This window comes from Pseudophryne corroboree, chromosome 8, assembly GCF_028390025.1.
Source record: "Pseudophryne corroboree isolate aPseCor3 chromosome 8, aPseCor3.hap2, whole genome shotgun sequence".
Taxonomy (NCBI): Eukaryota; Metazoa; Chordata; class Amphibia; order Anura; family Myobatrachidae; genus Pseudophryne; species Pseudophryne corroboree.
This window is the reverse complement of record NC_086451.1, coordinates 45,469,090-45,488,166: the sequence shown is the minus strand read 5'-3', so window position 1 is coordinate 45,488,166 and position 19,077 is coordinate 45,469,090. Positions and strand designations below refer to the sequence as shown.

Sequence of the window (19,077 nt, the reverse complement as noted above, 5' to 3'; positions counted from 1 at the left end):
GAGCTTTGGTATAATCCCCATGGTCCTTATGGAGTCCCCAGCATCCACTAGGACGTCAGAGAAAATAAGATTTTACTCACCGGTAAATCTATTTCTCGTAGTCCGTAGTGGATGCTGGGCGCCCATCCCAAGTGCGGATTGTCTGCAATACTTGTACATAGTTATTGTTACAAAAATCGGGTTTTGTTGTGAGCCATCTCTTCAGAGGCTCCAATTGTTATCATACTGTTAACCGGGGTTCCTATCACGTGTTATATGGTGTGATTGGTGTGGCTGGTATGAGTCTTACCCGGGATTCAAAATCCTTCCTTATTGTGTCAGCTCTTCCGGGCACAGTTCCTAACTGAGGCTTGGAGGAGGGTCATAGGGGGAGGAGCCAGTGCACACCAGATAGTCCTAAATCTTTCTTTAGATGTGCCCAGTCTCCTGCGGAGCCGTCTATTCCCCATGGTCCTTACGGAGTCCCCAGCATCCACTACGGACTACGAGAAATAGATTTACCGGTGAGTAAAATCTTATTTTATATCCCAAAAAAGATATTTAGTGTGATTGAGGTTGTTTTGTCGTCATTTACTTGGGGCAACAAACCAGCACGAGTCTCCATTAAAACATTATATAAACCACAGTCTTTGGGGGTATGGGTCTCCCTCATTTAAGATTTTACTATATTGCTGCACAAGTGTCTTATCTTTCCAGTTGGACTAAGGGCTCAGGAGACCTGACTATGGCCAGTATTTACTAAAAATCCGAGTTTGGACGATTTGTGTTTTTTTTTCCCTAAGTCCCAACACGGGAATTCACTAAGCACAAATCTCGGCAGTGTTTGGGACATTCGTAATGGTTTGAACGGCAAAGTACACAAATACGAATGAATAGACCATCGGTCAAACGCACGTGTTATTTCATACAATACGGGAATTCACTATTCATTTGTATTTGGGTGTTAGTCTCTGAGTGCTCAATTGCGGTCGGATTTGTTTGCGATTCGCTAAAAAACGCAGCAAAAAAATAGACCTGCTTTTTTCAGTCGTGTTTACATGTGTTGACACTTACAAATCATTCTAACCTGAATTAGGATGCCTATAAAAGGTACACAAACTTCTCTCATGCAAAATAATTTATTTCCTTATGTTTGCTGGCCAAAACTTGTAGATTTGTAAGGCAATACACATTTTTCAACATATATCCATTATTACACACATTTGTGTTCAACTTTCAAATATTTCAAATGTTGTTGTTTCTGCATCATGTTTTTAAATCTGATTACTTATTTTTAACACACACAAACATGGCACAACAATAATGTCAGTCATTTTCGGACTGAATTATCTAAATATTACCCCCAACATATTAGGATACTTTTAGCCAACTCAATTGTGTTTTTCTTGTCAATTCGTCTAGAGAAGAAATGTAAAACCGTTACAATGGCCTGGCTGCCAATTAGTCTGTCTGCTGGCTCAAAAAATGATTAGAATCTAGAAAGAGTAATGATTAGAAAAAAATCAAGTGGTCTTCTTTCTGCCTGCTTAAGACAATCTGCCTGGCTGCCAATTAGTCTGTATGCTGGCTCAAAGAATGATTAGAATCTAGAAAGAGTAATGATTATATAAAAATCAAGTGGTCTTCTTTCTGCCTGCTTAAGACAATCTGCCTGGCTGCCAGTTAGTCTGTCTGCTGGCTCAAAGAATGATTAGAATCTAGAAAGAGTAATGATTAGAAAAAAATCAAGTGGTCTTCTTTCTGCCTGCTTAAGACAATCTGCCTGGCTGCCAATTAGTCTGTCTTCTGGCTCAAAGAATGATTAGAATCTAGAAAGAGTAATGATTAGAAAAAAATCAAGTGGTCTTCTTTCTGCTTGCTTAAGACAATCTGCCTGGCTGCCAATTAGTCTGTCTGCTAGCTCAAAGAATGATTAGAATCTAGAAAGAGTAATGATTAGAAAAAAAATCAAGTGATCTTCTTTCTGCCTGCTTAAGACAATCTGCCTGGCTGCCAATTAGTCTGTCTTCTGGCTCAAAGAATGATTAGAATCTAGAAAGAGTAATGATTAGAAAAAAATCAAGTGGTCTTCTTTCTGCCTGCTTAAGACAATCTGCCTGGCTGCCAATTAATCTGTCTGCTGGCTCAAAGAATGATTAGAATCTAGAAAGAGTAATGATTAGAAAAAAATCAAGTGGTCTTCTTTCTGCCTGCTTAAGACAATCTGCCTGGCTGCCAATTAGTCTGTCTTCTGGCTCAAAGAATGATTAGAATCTAGAAAGAGTAATGATTCGAAAAAAATCAAGTGGTCTTCTTTCTGCATGCTAACATCTATGTGCAGCTTAAACAACAGTTTCCTGCTAACAAAAAATACAAAGATGATAAAGAAGAAATGTGCGTGCAAAATTCCTGTTGTTGTTTGTACCAGTTATAATTAATTATGTTGTACAAATTGTCAAGGAGCTAAGTGTTATATATATTCTGTTAATCATACACTTGGTAAGTGTTTTGTTTCTCTTCTCTTTAAAGAAATGGGTGTGTGTTTTTTAATGTTTATTTGGGTGGTTGCTTGTCCTGGCCTTTGCCTTTACCACTGTCGTGTTGGCGTGCTCTGGTGGAGCGCCTTGGTGGTGATGACACTGGCGTTATATTTGGAGTAGTCGTACCAGAAATGCTGCTTCTTTGCTGTTGCTGCAGGGATCTGAGTGTTTAATTGAGGTTAGTGAGGGTGGCATTGAGTTCACGTGTTGCAGCATTTTGATTATCTACAATTCTGGACATGGATTCATTGATCATTTAATTGCTTTCTAAAATGTTGATATAGCTTTGCTGTTGTCTGTGCTGTTCTTCCATTATGCGCTGTAAGTTGCCCATGACATGTGTAATGTCTGCACGCATGATTTCCATGGTATTTGCAATTCTTGTGTTCGTTTCATTTTGTCTACTCAGATTTCTGCTGATTCGTCTGAGGTGAGATGGTAGGAATGCCAACATTTGTGTCTGCCTACGCAGGCAATCTTCATTAGTCGCCTGCTGTCTAGCCCAAATGGTCCAGAACACTTGATCAGGGCCTTGTGTTACTGGTGTTGTTGGGCTGTGTTGGGGTGGTGGTGTGCTTTGCTGTGGTGGAGTACTCACAGGTGCTGGGGGGCTGATTCCTTCGATTACTGGATGCATTTCTAACATGATTGTGTCATCCATGTCACTGTGTTGCTGTTGTTGCGGAGGGATTCTGGTACCAGGACTAGAAGCTGAAATTAAAAACATTTATCCGTTACTTATCCATATGTTTAATACATTGGTACAAAGCACTAAACATGGAACACATGTAATGGACTGGTGCTTTCAGATATCCGGCCTAGCAACATCATCACTCATTACTTAAATACATACATATGTCTGTTTGTGGCAAATGTGTCTGGTTACTTCATTCTGAAAGCAAACACATGAGTTGTATGGTACATCAGACATACTCCTGCCTAAAAACACATTGTAATCCATAATGTGTTGCCTTATAGTGTCTCCAACCAAAACATAGTAATGTTTTTGTATGCAGTTTGCAATGTTAGGACAAACACACGTGTAACTGATGTTAACAACCTTACTATTTGCAAAGCTTACACATGAGTTTCTGTTGCAGCATCTTCCACACAATGTGCTACTGTATGGCTGAAGTGGACATACATATCTTTACTGGATGTTGTGAAGGCCATTTTGTTAGGTTTCCATTTCATGTTTTACTGACTTGGGTAAGTATAGCAGATTGTGATGGGTATTTACTTAATGAGTTTAAGTAAATGGTTTTTAAAGATCTGACATTTTTAATTGTTATCACAGTTTGTTACTCACAATCAAGATGAGGGGAGTGTGGTTGGCGTCTTGGAGGTGTGTCCAAAATTTGGAGTGGGGGCACCGAACAAACAGTAGATAATCTTCGTGGCGGGGTAGCCTGCTGTTGTTGGCCCTGGACATCAGACCTTGCTTTCTTTGCTGGCAGATGTTTTTTGTGGTGTGTTCCAGAAGTGCACCTTCTGCTGCTTAAGACTTCTTTGGATGGACCTAGTATTGAAAGTGACATTTTGTTATGGCCATTCATTTACAAACCTAACCTATACTACAATGGACACTTTACCTGCTTCCGCAGCGTCATCATCATCAGATGTGATGGGAGTGACTGTAAGACGACCAGTACTGCTTTTTTTCAACACTGTAAATAAAAAAAAAAATCAGAAATTCATGCTATTGTTAATACATCCACCCATTATGCTTATAAACATTACATCTTTAAAAAATGGATGTTTTATTATGAATCTAAAAATAAGGACATTAAACACAAAAAGCACAACATCAAACCCAAAACATTGTCCAATAGCCATATGCACTATGGAAAGTGCAATACAGGGAATCATATACAGGACACAGACATAGGACACAATTCCAAAAACAAACACTAACAAGCCAAAACACACACAGCTTCATTTTCTAATAAAAGGAAAAATATTATAGATGCAATACAGAAATAGGTCTGTGATGTGGCACTCCAAACTAGTGATGAGCGGGTTCGGTTCCTCGGAATCCGAACCCCCCCGAACTTCACTCTTTTTACACTGGTCCGAGGCAGACTTGGATCCTCCCGCCTTGCTCGGTTAACCCAAGCGCGCCCGAACGTCATCATCCCGCTGTCGGATTCTCGTGAGATTCGGATTCTATATAAGGAGCCGCGCGTCGCCGCCATTTTTCACTCGTGCATTGGAAATGATAGTGAGAGGACGTGACTGGCGTCCTCTCACTTTGTTTCAGGGGGCTGCAGTGCAAATATCTTTATTCTGGGGACCAGCAGTATTATAGGAGGAGTACAGTGCAGAGTTTTGCTGACCAGTGACCACCAGTATTATACATTGTCTGCCTGAAAAACGCTCCATATCTGTGCTCAGTGTGCTGCATATATCTGTGCTCACACTGCTTTATTGTGGGGACTGGGGACCAGCAGTATTATATAGGAGGAGTAAAGCGCAGAGTTTTGCTGACCAGTGACCACCAGTATAGGTTGTCTGCCTGAAAAACGCTCCATATCTGTGCTCAGTGTGCTGCATATATCTGTGCTCACACTGCTTTATTGTGGGGACTGGGGACCAGCAGTATTATATAGGAGTACAGTGCAGAGTTTTGCTGACCAGTGACCACCAGTATTATACGTTGTCTGCCTGAAAAACGCTCCATATCTGTGCTCAGTGTGCTGCATATATCTGTGCTCACACTGCTTTATTGTGGGGACTGGGGACCAGCAGTATTATATAGGAGGAGTACAGTGCAGAGTTTTGCTGACCAGTGACCACCAGTATTATACGTTCTCTGCCTGCAAAACGCTCCATATCTGTGCTCAGTGTGCTGCATATATCTGTGCTCACACTGCTTTATTGTGGGGACTGGGGACCAGCAGTATTATATAGGAGGAGTACAGTGCAGAGTTTTGCTGACCAGTGACCACCAGTATTATACGTTCTCTGCCTGAAAAACGCTCCATATCTGTGCTCAGTGTGCTGCATATATCTGTGCTCACACTGCTTTATTGTGGGGACTGGGGACCAGCAGTATTAATGTATTTAGGGAGATACCGCACCGGTGTATAATAAATATAAAGTATCAATTTGTTTGACCAAAATAGCGAGTATAAAGAAAACGTAGTTTTCTAATCATAATTTGGTGGTGCACCCTGAGTCAATGGGTATGCTAACAACAACAGTAAGAAGAAAAAAGAGACTCTTTTGTGGGCGCACTCTTTTACTTTTGAATAATATATGAAAGATTAAAGATAAATGTAAGTATAAAATATAACTTTTATTTATATCATCGAATAAGAATAAGTCAGTGGTCAATAGAGTAACTTTCAGATAATATGACAAAGTAGCTAGCAAATAAATGCTGGTACTTGATAAGACAACAATGAAATAAACTGAATCAACAAATGATTAATAACAATTAAATGCTAATATAAGCATAATGAATTCCGACTGCCAAAATGCAATAAGAGTGCTCTAAGAATTAAAACGTTTGGAGGGCAGATAAGCTGCCAATGTGTGTAGGCCCCGCAATAGTCCAAATAACGACAGTTGGAAGCATAGAAGTATTATAGAAATTATAGACTGTAGTATTCGTAGGATGAAAAAGATAGCAAAATGAATCTGCTGTCAGTGTTAGACTCTGAGCAAAACGGACCAATGTGAGTTCTACTACACTGGGTCTTCCTCAATGGACGCCCACTGGAGTACTGACCCAGCCCAACACTGATTAGCTTCCAAGATCAGACGGCTTTGGGCATTTCCAGTGTGGTATGATCGTAGAAGAGAAACGAGCGATGACGGAGACTCAGGAATCACTGATGAGAGTTCACGAAATGTATAGTATGGAGGAAAAAGATGGATCTGCTGCCAACGTTAGACAGGGATAAACCCTGAATCAATGGTGAGAGTCCACGAAAAGATAGATTAGATAGGGAAACAGAAGACTGGCAAAAAGAAAGCACTTAAGATAATTTAAAGTTTGTAAATAAATATCCAAAGAGCATTTCACAGTAATAATTGCTGATAACAATTACTGGCGTATAATAGAGAAACAGATAAAACACCTGTGCTTGGCTATAGATGAACTAGATAAATTGTGGTCAGATTTTTCACAGCAGTGGTAGGAATAACAAAGTATCCTAAGCATGAAAAAAGTACCCAAAAATGTTTCTAAATGCCAGATACAAGCAAGTATCGATAATTGAGCAGAAAGGAGAGGATAACAATGTAATCAGTACTCAAGCTCTGAACCTATAAATACATATAATAGGTATGCAGAAATATATTGCAAATTTAAACACAGTTAAATACAGTAAATGGCTTCAGATATAGCATTGCTGAGCAATGGAAGACTAATTAACATGTTTGCATCAATCAGGTTCTTTTAATTAGACAAATAGTGATTGATATAAATAATAATTGATGCCACTGAATACGTTGTTACCGAGGTTCAATATATTTTCTTTTAAAAAAAGGGGATGGGGTTGATGGGCACCCTTCATTCCCGGAGAACCGCTGCTGTAATAAACGGAACTTTACCTTACTACTGGCAGCCAAGGTCTTCCACGGGCACAGGACGGTGACTGGTGTTCTCTCTTCGCGGTCACCGCGGGCATCTCCTTTAGTGACAGTGATCACACACATCAGGATTGGGATTCCTTATCCTACATTTGCTACGGGTAATATCAGTACATTGTTTTTTACCCATAGCATTCTAATTACCACTATTTCTCCACTGCTTCCTTTTCTAAATCCCCCATCCTATTAATTGTTACTCCCTTGGAATATTTTGTGATAAGCATCTATCTATATACTTATTCATTCCCCATTATTTCACATACTGCTTATCAACTCTATTTGGTAAAATTATTTGCACTTTTCTTTACAATACATGTATATTTATCTATCAATTATCATTCCTTTTTCAGCATTTCAATAATGCCCATCAACCCCATCCCCTTTTTTTAAAAGAAAATATATTGAACCTTGGTAACAACGTATTCAGTGGCATCAATTATTATTTATATCAATCACTATTTGTCTTATTAAAAGAACCTGATTGATGCAAACATGTGAATTAGTCTTCAATTGCTCAACAATGCTATATCTGAAGCCATTTACTGTATTTAACTGTGTTTAAATTTGCAATATATTTCTGCATACCTATTATATGTATTTATATGTTCAGAGCTTGAGTACTGATTACATTGTTATCCTCTCCTTTCTGCTCAATTATCGATACTTGCTTGTATCTGGCATTTAGAAACATTTTTGGGTACTTTTTTTCATGCTTAGGATACTTTGTTATTCCTACCACTGCTGTGAAAAATCTGACCACAATTTATCTAGTTCATCTATAGCCAAGCACAGGTGTTTTATCTGTTTCTCTATTATATGGCAGTAACTGTTATCAGCAATTATTACTGTGAAATGCTCTTTGGATATTTATTTACAAACTTTAAATTATCTTAAGTGCTTTCTTTTTGCCAGTCTTCTGTTTCCCTATCTAATCTATCTTTTCGTGGACTCTCACCATTGATTCAGGGTTTATCCCTGTCTAACGTTGGCAGCAGATCCATCTTTTTCCTCCATACTATACATTTCGTGAACTCTCATCAGTGATTCCTGAGTCTCTGTCATCGCTCGTTTCTCTTCTACGATCATACCACACTGGAAACGGCCAAAGCCGTCTGATCTTGGAAGCTAATCAGTGTTGGACTGGGTCAGTACTCCAGTGGGCGACCATTGAGGAAGACCCAGTGTAGTAGAACTCACATTGGTCCGTTTTGCTCAGAGTCTAACACTGACAGCAGATTCATCTTGCTATGTTTTTCATCCTACGAATACTACAGTCTATAATTTCTATAATACTTCTATGCTTCCAACTGTCGTTATTTGGACTATTGCGGGGCCTACACACATTGGCAGCTTATCTGCCCTCCAAACGTTTTAATTCTTAGAGCACTCTTATTGCATTTTGGCAGTCGGAATTCATTATGCTTATATTAGCATTTAATTGTTATTAATCATTTGTTGATTCAGTTTATTTCATTGTTGTTGTTAGGGTCTCCTGCCCTGTGCTGCCACGTCGTCATGGCAACCGGGAGACAAGTGCTAGCGGAGTAACCTGAGCGCAGCTGATACTCCGGTTCGGGTCTTTTGCTGTGCAGTGGTTACAGGCATGGGATCCGGTGCTGGTTTTTGTGCTCACAGTCTGTGAGGTCTGAGTGGGGCGTGGACAGCACCTGCTTTATAAGGCCTCTTTTCAGGTTAAGCAGATGCTGCTGAATCTTTGTTGGTTAGTCAGTTCCTGAAAGTTAACCAGTACTGTGTAGCTTTGTATTTGTTTGTTGCTTACTGCAAATAGGCCTGGGGATTTGGTATTACACTCTGCCAATCCAGACCTAGCAGTAAGACTGGAGTCAGTCGTTTAGCTTGCTGGGGTTCTGTTACTACTCTGTGAACTTAGCAAGTTTGCGGCTGTATTCTAAGACTTGCCTGTCTAATCCTGTCTCACTGTGCTAGGTGTCAGGGGTCAGTTTAGTGGCAGTAAGCTGAACCTGTGCACTGCAAGTGAGAATTAGGATTGTGGAGACTCTCCTTGTGTCTATCATTCCATCTCTGACCAAGGAGTTTACTGCCACACCCGTTGGTAACCCTTTAGGGTTTTGCTGTTGCCCTTAGCAACAGCATTTCGGGTTCTCTACGTATTAAAACACAACATCTTGCTTTTCCCATCTGAGCATTTCTAATACAAGGGAGATACCCAGTTCCTTAGCCTCTGGGCTTCTCTGTTCACTTTGTGTGTATTTTGTTACCCTATCACCTTCTGTGTACGTTATGTCATATTCCCCAGTCTGTCTGTGAGTCCATTTGTTTTGCATAACAGTTCAAACACCACTACATTCCTGCAGGCACTGGAGTGCATAACAGTTCTGACACCAGTACTTTCCTGCAGGCACTGGTGTGCATAACATATTCAGCAGCCTAATACTCCTGTTGAAATTTTGTGGGAATATGGAGCATACCCCTCAAAATACGTTGCAACAGGTGGTCGATCAGGTGCAGGTCCTGACTCGACAATTTAATGATTTGTCCATTAAAATGCACACCTCCCAGGCTGCTGGCGGAGCTCCCGCAGCAGCAGCACCTGCAGGGGTTAAGGAGCCGAAAGTAAATCTCCCGGATCGTTTTTCTGGAGATCGCTCGCAGTTCTTTTGTTTCAAGGAGAGCTGCAAGCTATACTTCCGGCTTAGGCCTCAGTCTTCTGGGTCGGAGATTCAGCGGGTGGGCATAGTGATGTCCTTGCTACAAGGAGACCCACAGGTCTGGGCATATGGGTTGCAGCCTGACTGTCCGTCGCTTAAAAGTGTTGATGCTTTTTTTACGGCACTGGGCATGTTGTATGATGACCCTGACAAGACGGCCTCAGCCGAGGCTAGGATTTCGATCCTTAAGCAAGGGCGAAGGCCAGTTGAGGTTTACTGTACGGAGTTTCGGAGGTTGGCCCATGATACCCAGTGGAATGACCCAGCCCTGAGACACCAGTACCGAAGAGGTCTTTCTAACCAGATAAAGGACCAACTGGTACAATATCCCTTGCCTGATAGCTTGGATCAGCTCATGCAGTTATCCATCCGGGTGGATAGACGGCTGAGAGAGCGTAGGCTTGAAAGGGAGACTGAGATTTCCTTCTTTCCCAAGGGAACCTAAGACTCTGAGGAATTTTCCGAGGAGCCTATGCAGATTGGGGCTACCCGCCTCTCCTCGCGTGAGAAGACGCGGAGGAGACAGCAGGGGTTGTGTTTGTACTGTGGGAATAAAGGTCATGTGGTAGTATCATGCCCAGAAAAGCCGGAAAACTTCAGGGCCTGAGGGTGATGGGAAATATCCTGTCAGGCCAGAAGTCAGAATTTCCCAAGAAGACTTTTATCATTCCGGTGACCTTGAAGATCCTCGGTCAAACTGTCAAGACTGAGGCCTTTGTGGACAGTGGGGCCGACGGGGTTTTTATGGACCGCCAATTCGCCCTGAAACACTCTGTTCCCTTAGTACCCTTGGCATCGGAAATTGAGATTTGTGGGTTAAACGGGGAACCATTATCCCAAGGTAAAATTACCTCTTGCACTAGCCAGATTTCTTTGTTTATTGGAGCCACACACTCTGAAAAATTGTCCTTTTATGTGACTGTCTGTACTTTTGCCCCATTGGTGTTGGGGTTACCCTGGTTAAGGGCCCACAATCCTCAATTTGACTGGGTCTCTGGGGAGATTCTTAGTTGGGGTACTGATTGTTTCAGGAGTTGCTTGAGCCTTCCAGTCAGGCTCTCGCAGCTAAGTTTGCCAGGATTGCCAGGGTGTTATGCAGATTTTGCGGACGTGTTCTCCAAAAAAGTTGCAGAGGTACTACCTCCCCATCGCCCCTATGACTGTGCCATTGATTTGTTGCCAAATGCTAAGCTTCCCAAGAGCAGGTTGTACTCCCTGTCACGTCCTGAGACTCAGGCTATGGCAGAGTACATTCAGGAGAACTTGGCTAAGGGATTTATCAGACCTTCACAGTCTCCAGTTGGGTCGGGGTTCTTCTTCGTGGGTAAAAAGGACGGTTCGTTGCGACCCTGCATCGACTTCAGGGAATTGAACCGTATCACGATTAAAAACTCATACCCACTGCCTCTCATTTCGGTCTTGTTTGACCAGCTTCGTACTGCCACCATTTTTTCTAAGATTGACCTACGCGGTGCGTACAATCTAATCCGAATAAGAGAGGGGGATGAATGGAAGACTGCCTTTAATACCCACTCAGGGCATTATGAATATTTGGTGATGCCTTTTGGGCTCTGTAATGCCCCGGCAGTCTTCCAGGATTTCATGAATGATGTGCTCAGGGAATATTTGGATAGATTCTTAGTTGTATACTTAGATGACATCCTAATCTTCTCCCATTCCCTGGAGGAACATCGGAAGCATGTACGCTTAGTCCTCCAGAAACTCAGAGACCACCGGCTTGGGGCGAAGCTGGAGAAGTGCGAATTTGAAGTTCAGCAAATCGCATTTCTAGGATATATTATCTCCCCAGAAGGTTTCCAAATGGAGGGTTCCAAGGTACAGGCAGTCCTGGATTGGGTGCAGCCCACTAGTTTGAAGGCGCTTCAGCGTTTCCTGGGCTTTGCGAATTTTTATAGACGATTTATCGCTGGATTTTCGTCTATAGTGGCGCCCTTGGTGGCACTCACTAAGAAAGGGGCGGATGTTGCTCACTGGTCTTGTGAGGCTAAAGCGCCTTTTGCCCATCTCAAAAGGGCATTTGTTTCGGCCAAGGTGCTGCGACACCCAGATCCAGAGCGTCCTTTTGTGGTGGAGGTGGATGCCTCTGAGATGGGTATTGGGGCAGTGCTTTCTCAGATGGGAGTGTCTGATAATCGCCTTCATCCCTGTGCTTACTTTTCCCGTAAATTTTCGCCTGCCGAGATGAATTATGACGTGGGTAACCGGGAATTGTTGGCTATTAAGGATGCACTCGAGGAGTGGAGACACTGGCTTGAGGGGGCTAAGTTTGTGGTCTCAATTCTCACTGACCATAAGAATCTGGCATATTTAGAGTCAGCGAAGCGTCTCAATGCCAGGCAGGCACGATGGGCTTTGTTTTTTGCTCGCTTTAATTTTTTGATAACATATCGCCCTGGGTCAAAAAACATCAAGGCTGATGCGCTCTCGCTGAGTTTTGCTCCAATCCAGGAGACCACCGAGGAGCCGTTGCCCATTGTTTCCCCATCATGTATTAAAGTGGGCATTACCCAGGACCTCTTATCATTAGTCCTTAGAGCACAGGAGCAGGCTCCTCCAGACCTTCCGGTAGGTCTTTTGTTTGTGCCTCCTAGGTTAAGACAGCGAGTGTTCCTGGAATTCCATGCCAAGAAGTCGGCAGGTCACCCGGGTATTGCCAGAACTTGGGAGTTGCTATCTAGGGCGGTGTGGTGGCCCTCGGTGGCTAAGGATGTGGATCAGTGGGTTCGGGCATGTGACATCTGTGCCCGAAATAAGACTCCTAGAGGGGTTCCTGTTGGCCCATTACATCCACTCTCTATCCCATCTAAGCCATGGACCCACATTTCAATGGATTTTGTGGTGGACTTGCCCAAATCCTCGGGGATGACAGCCATCTGGGTTGTCGTTGACAGGTTTTCGAAGATGGCGCACTTCGTTCCACTGGTTGGGCTGCCATCGGCCAGACGCCTGTCTGAATTATTTATGCTGCATGTTGTGCGTCTCCACGGGTTACCACTTGATGTGGTCTCTGACCGCGGATCCCAGTTTGTGGCCAAATTCTGGAGGGCATTTTGTTCCGATCTCCAGATTTCTGTCAGCTTGTCGTCAGGCTACCATCCGCAGTCTAATGGGCAGACTGAAAGGGTGAACCAGTCCTTGGAGCAGTTCCTCAGGTGTTATGTCTCCAAGTGTCAGACTGACTGGGTTGCTCATCTGTCCATGGCGGAGTTTGCCTATAACAACGCGGCTCACTCTGCTACAGGGATCTCTCCCTTCCTTTGTGTGTATGGGCATCATCCTAAGGCCAATTCTTTTGACCCCCTGGACTCCACGCCTGGTGGTTCCTCTGTGGTTTTGGTCCTTAGAGGTATTTGGCGGAAAGTGAAGAAAGCCCTTGTGTCTGTGTCATTAGTGACCAAAAGGGTTTTTGATAAGCGGAAAAGACCCTGCAGCTTCAAATTAGGAGACTTTGTCTGGTTGTCTACCAAGAATTTGAAGTTGAGACAGCCATCTCATAAGTTAGGCCCCCGGTTCATCGGCCCTTATAAGATCACCAGGGTTATCAATCCGGTGGCATTTCAGTTAGATCTGCCCCGTTCTTTGGGTATCAATAAAACATTTCATTGTTCCCTTTTAAAACGGGCGATTAGTAATCCTTCTTCTAGTGCAGTGGTTCCCAAACATTTTTGAATCACGGCGCCCTAGAGTAACAGAATTTTTATCACGGCACCCCTAGTCCAAAAGTTTCTAAATGGGAAATGTATAAAAAATATTAAATTAAGTAAATTATGTTTATATGTCATACTTAGGTTCAGTTATGTGGTGAGGGACAAGATTTGCTTCTGTTTGTACACATATTTTATGACTGGCAGCCACAAGTACTAGTTTTTCCTATTACATGGATAATAAATATTTCGAATTGGCCCTGGAGCACCAACCCGAGGCACCCCTGCAAGTGTCCCGCGGCACCCCAGGGTGCCACGGCACACAGTTTGGGAACCACTGTTCTAGTGGAAGACCTTCCCCTCTTCTGATACGTGGCCAGAGGGAGTTTGTTGTTGAAAGGATTCTTGACTCCAAGGTGGTTCGGGGTCGGCTGTCATTTTTGGTGCACTGGAAGGGGTATGGCCTGGAGGAGCGGTCGTGGGTGCGCAGTTGTGATCTTCATGCCCCCAGACTGATACGCTCTTTCTTCTCGCAGTTCCCCGATAAACCCGGTGGTAGGGGTTCTTTGACCCCTCGTCAGAGGGGGGGTACTGTTAGGGTCTCCTGCCCTGTGCTGCCACGTCGTCATGGCAACCGGGAGACAAGTGCTAGCGGAGTAACCTGAGCGCAGCTGATACTCCGGTTCGGGTCTTTTGCTGTGCAGTGGTTACAGGCATGGGATCCGGTGCTGGTTTTTGTGCTCACAGTCTGTGAGGTCTGAGTGGGGCGTGGACAGCACCTGCTTTATAAGGCCTCTTTTCAGGTTAAGCAGATGCTGCTGAATCTTTGTTGGTTAGTCAGTTCCTGAAAGTTAACCAGTACTGTGTAGCTTTGTATTTGTTTGTTGCTTACTGCAAATAGGCCTGGGGATTTGGTATTACACTCTGCCAATCCAGACCTAGCAGTAAGACTGGAGTCAGTCGTTTAGCTTGCTGGGGTTCTGTTACTACTCTGTGAATTTAGCAAGTTTGCGGCTGTATTCTAAGACTTGCCTGTCTAATCCTGTCTCACTGTGCTAGGTGTCAGGGGTCAGTTTAGTGGCAGTAAGCTGAACCTGTGCACTGCAAGTGAGAATTAGGATTGTGGAGAATCTCCTTGTGTCTATCATTCCATCTCTAACCAAGGAGTTTACTGCCACACCCGTTGGTAACCCTTTAGGGTTTTGCTGTTGCCCTTAGCAACAGCATTTCGGGTTCTCTACGTATTAAAACACAACATCTTGCTTTTCCCATCTGAGCATTTCTAATACAAGGGAGATACCCAGTTCCTTAGCCTCTGGGCTTCTCTGTTCACTTTGTGTGTATTTTGTTACCCTATCACCTTCTGTGTACGTTATGTCATATTCCCCAGTCTGTCTGTGAGTCCATTTGTTTTGCATAACAGTTCAAACACCAGTACATTCCTGCAGGCACTGGAGTGCATAACAGTTCTGACACCAGTACTTTCCTGCAGGCACTGGTGTGCATAACAGTTGTCTTATCAAGTACCAGCATTTATTTGCTAGCTACTTTGTTATATTATCTGAAAGTTACTCTATTGACCACTGACTTATTCTTATTCGATTATATAAATAAAAGTTATATTTTATACTTACATTTATCTTTAATCTTTCATATATTATTCAAAAGTAAAAGAGTGCGCCCACAAAAGAGTCTCTTTTTTTCTTCTTACTGTTGTTGTTAGCATACCCATTGACTCAGGGTGCACCACCAAATTATGATTAGAAAACGAAGTTTTCTTTGTACTCGCTATTTTGGTCAAACAAATTGATACTTTATATTTATTATACACCGGTGCGGTATCTCCCTAAATACATTACGTCTTGTTGCTGAGTTGAACTCAGTTTCTATACCTTGCACGGTCATTTATATAAATCTCCCATCTACCAGGATCTCTTTCCTTCTTCTTTTTCAGTGGTTCCATAACATACTTTCACTTAGTAATTTTCTCTTTCTGCTTTTACAATCATTATTCACAGCCACTTTTGAGACTATGACTACATTCTCATTAAAAACAGAACTTCTATCCAAAACGTAGAAACCCTGAGGAGTTAGGCGATATCTTTTCAGACACCTGTCAGAATCTAGGTACTCCCAAAGATTGGAGATCTGACCTCTCCAAATTACAAAAAACCTTACAAAGAAGGATTAGGCTGGCTTGGGATATCACCACTTTAGAAAATTATCATAAGACCAAAATCTCCCCCAGAGGCCTACGACCTCGAGTCTTTCCATCTTTTCCCCTAGCCACAGAAAATTTGAAGGCCGAATGGGAAGCCACTTTACTGAAATGCTCCCATGAACTGACCCTGATACTTATTAAACACGACAATTTAGTTCTAGATCAGGTAGAGAAAATATTGAGGAGCTGGGCAAAACCCTAGAAATCTGGGAAAAGGACCTCGCTTTCCAAAATACCTTCGATAAATATAAGAAGGATTTGGATACATATGAGACATCCATTATAGTACGTAAACGGAACAAATTCCATAGAGACAAAAACGATTTCTCCCAAGGGAATATCTTCCGTTGGAACTTTAATACCTCAAGGAGTAGAGGCGGACCCGTAAGAGAGGAGATCAGCTCTTCCAAAATAGAATCTTCCTACAGCGAAGACTCCTCCACAGAACATCAGGAAATTGGATCACAGGCATCCAAACGCTACAATACTGATGATCCTTTTTTAGGGAGAGGCCAGCATCCCAAAAGCAAAAACAAATACAGAGGAAGACAAGACGAGGGGGGACGAAACACCAACAGAAATCATCGAGATTGGGATACCCCAAGAACCTCTCATTACCCCATATGGAACACCAGGAAGCGTTAGCTACTGACAATTTACAGATCATCAATCTGAGCTCTCGAATCTTAACAGAAGACCAAAAAGCAGTCCTAAGCAAAGGACTATCATTTTCACCCACAATGCCATTTAATAGGTTTATGTGGGAAAAGGATTTAAGACTCTTTGGCCGGAAATTACTATTAAAAAAATTCTTCGCTAAATCTTCCAACAATGATATGATAGATACACTATCATCCACCCCCACAGGATCTTCATTAATTACATCTCAGTCTGAAGAACCATCTACCTCGACGCCACCAACGACATCCATATCTGAAGAGGAAATGGCAGCAATTCGGATTTTGGAAGATTTATACATGGAATCACCATCTAACATGCAATCTGCACAGAACACCAGGCCAACATGTAAAGCCAAGTCCACGTTCTTCCCCCCCCCCGACACCAATAGTCCAGAAATCAAAATATTTTTGGACCTGGTGTCCAGGGAATTTGATGAAATCCATACTAATTCCAAAAAGAGGTGTCTCTATAAAAATCTTAAATATAGAGAAAGACAAGCCCTCAAGGAAATTAAAGCCTGGAATGACATTGTTATCAAGCCCTCCGATAAGGGGGGTAATATCGTTCTATGGCCCACTAAGATGTATGAAGATGAAGCTCGGAGACAACTTTTGGATTCTTCCTGTTACCTAAAATTACCACTTAATCCCACAATTAAATTCCATAAACAGTACATGCACCTGATCGAGGAAGCTTTGTCAGTTGGAACCATCACGCAACAAGAAGCCAACTACCTTACAGTCACCAACCCCAAAGTTCCCACATTCTATCTCTTACCCAAAGTGCATAAAAACATCAGAAAACCACCTGGGAGACCTATTGTCTCAGGGAATGGAGGACTTTTGGAAACACCTAGCAAATTCCTAGACTTACATCTTAGGGAACATGTCTTGACACTGCCTTCCTATCTGCAAGACACATCAGATCTTCTACGTAAACTACAATGATGTCTGTTTGGATGATGATTGCATTCTGGTCACCCTTGATGTGGAAGCTTTATATAGCAGTATTTCTCACCACCAAGGGGTCCAAGCAACCAAATTCTTCCTGGATATGAAAGAACAAAATCAATTTAATGACTTCCTTTGTGATATGCTAAGCTTTGTACTCAACAAAAATTTCTTTACATTTGGTGACCAATTCTTTCAACAGATTCGAGGGACAGCCATGGGAGCAGCTTGTGCTCCCACTTATGCCAACCTATTCCTCGGCTGGTGGGAACAAACAATAGTATTTTGTGACAGTAATCAGGAGTATACCCAACACATCTTAAACTGGCTCAGGTATATAGACGATATCCTGGTGATCTGGGACAGTAACGAACAGCTCCTATTAGAGTTCATCAACCTTTTGAATGACAATAATCTTAATATCTTCTTGACCCATACAATCTGTAAAAATAAGGTATCATTTCTGGACCTCAATATTTACAAAGCAGACAATGGGACACTGGCTACGGAACTTTTTTTGCAAAGATACTGCCACCAATAGTATCTTATATCAAACTAGCTCATACTTTCCGCCCACTATTGAGAATATTCCCAAAGGGGAATTTCTCAGACTTAGGCGTAATTGTACAGAGAACAAGGTGTATAGACAAAAAAGTCGTGAACTCGCGATACGTTTGGAAGCCCGAGGATACAGCAAACGTGCCCTAAAGAAAGCCCAAAATTCTGTTCTCAAAATTATACGAGATACCTTGATCTTCAAAAATAAATCGAAGGTGAAATGTGATGACTCCAAAATTCGATTTGTGGGCACATTCTGCCCGGAATGGCGGCAAGTTAAAAAGGCGATTCATAAACACCTACCAGTTCTACACCTTGATGCAGATCTATCATCACTGTTGGATTCTACTCCTCAAATAAGCTGGAGAAGATCCAAGAATATGAAGGATATGCTCGTTCATAGTCACCATACGCGAGAATCCTTCAAATCCAGAACCACTACAGGATCTTTTCCGTGTGGCCAGTGCAGAGCTTGCCCTCAAATTCAGATAACAGATCAAGTACAAGACAGATGGGGACAAGATATCCCCTTACGACACTTTTTCAATTGTGATACACAAGTTTTGGTTTATTGTCTGAACTGCAGTTGTAATCAACGCTATGTTGGTATGACTACGAGAAAATTCAAAACAAGAATCCTTGAGCACATGGGAACCATTAGGAACGCTGCATCAGACCTGCTCAAAGGGAAGAAATTGACATCCGTAGCAAGACATTTTCACGCCCAACACCATGGTTCCCCTCATGAGCTACGTGCATTTGGACTTGAGAAAATCCATCTAGGTATACGTGGAGGTGATCTGAGCAGAGAACTCATTAAAAAAGAAAGTGAGTGGACATTCAGGCTGGGAGGACTGAAACCATTGGTTGTTTTTGGTTCCATCACGCAATCAATTTAAAGTCATGTCTTACTTAATCTTTATTATGGCTGTGTTTTATATATTTTATATTTTAAATTCAATTTAATTTCTTTGTTTTTTCATATATATATTTTTTCCCTTTTTTTATGTGGTATCCTCTGAGGGGCTTCTCTGCTGAATCCATTTGGTCTTTGATTATAATACACAGCCTGTGAGGCTGCATGAATTCATGATACACGGCTGATGAAGGACACAAATCCGTTTATCTATCCCAGCTGCTTTTGATCTACATTCGTCCAATGATTGGTGAAGTATCTATTCTGACCACTTTAAA

The 19,077-nt window shown here is 42.3% G+C and overlaps 2 pseudogenes; one reads left to right on the top strand and one right to left on the bottom strand.

Moving 5' to 3' along the window:
- Positions 1–6,203: 6,203 nt before the first annotated feature.
- LOC134953915 (5S ribosomal RNA) lies at positions 6,204–6,322 on the bottom strand (annotated as a pseudogene).
- A 1,870-nt stretch (positions 6,323–8,192) lies between these two features.
- On the top strand, positions 8,193–8,311 carry LOC134950057 (5S ribosomal RNA; annotated as a pseudogene).
- Positions 8,312–19,077: the final 10,766 nt, after the last annotated feature.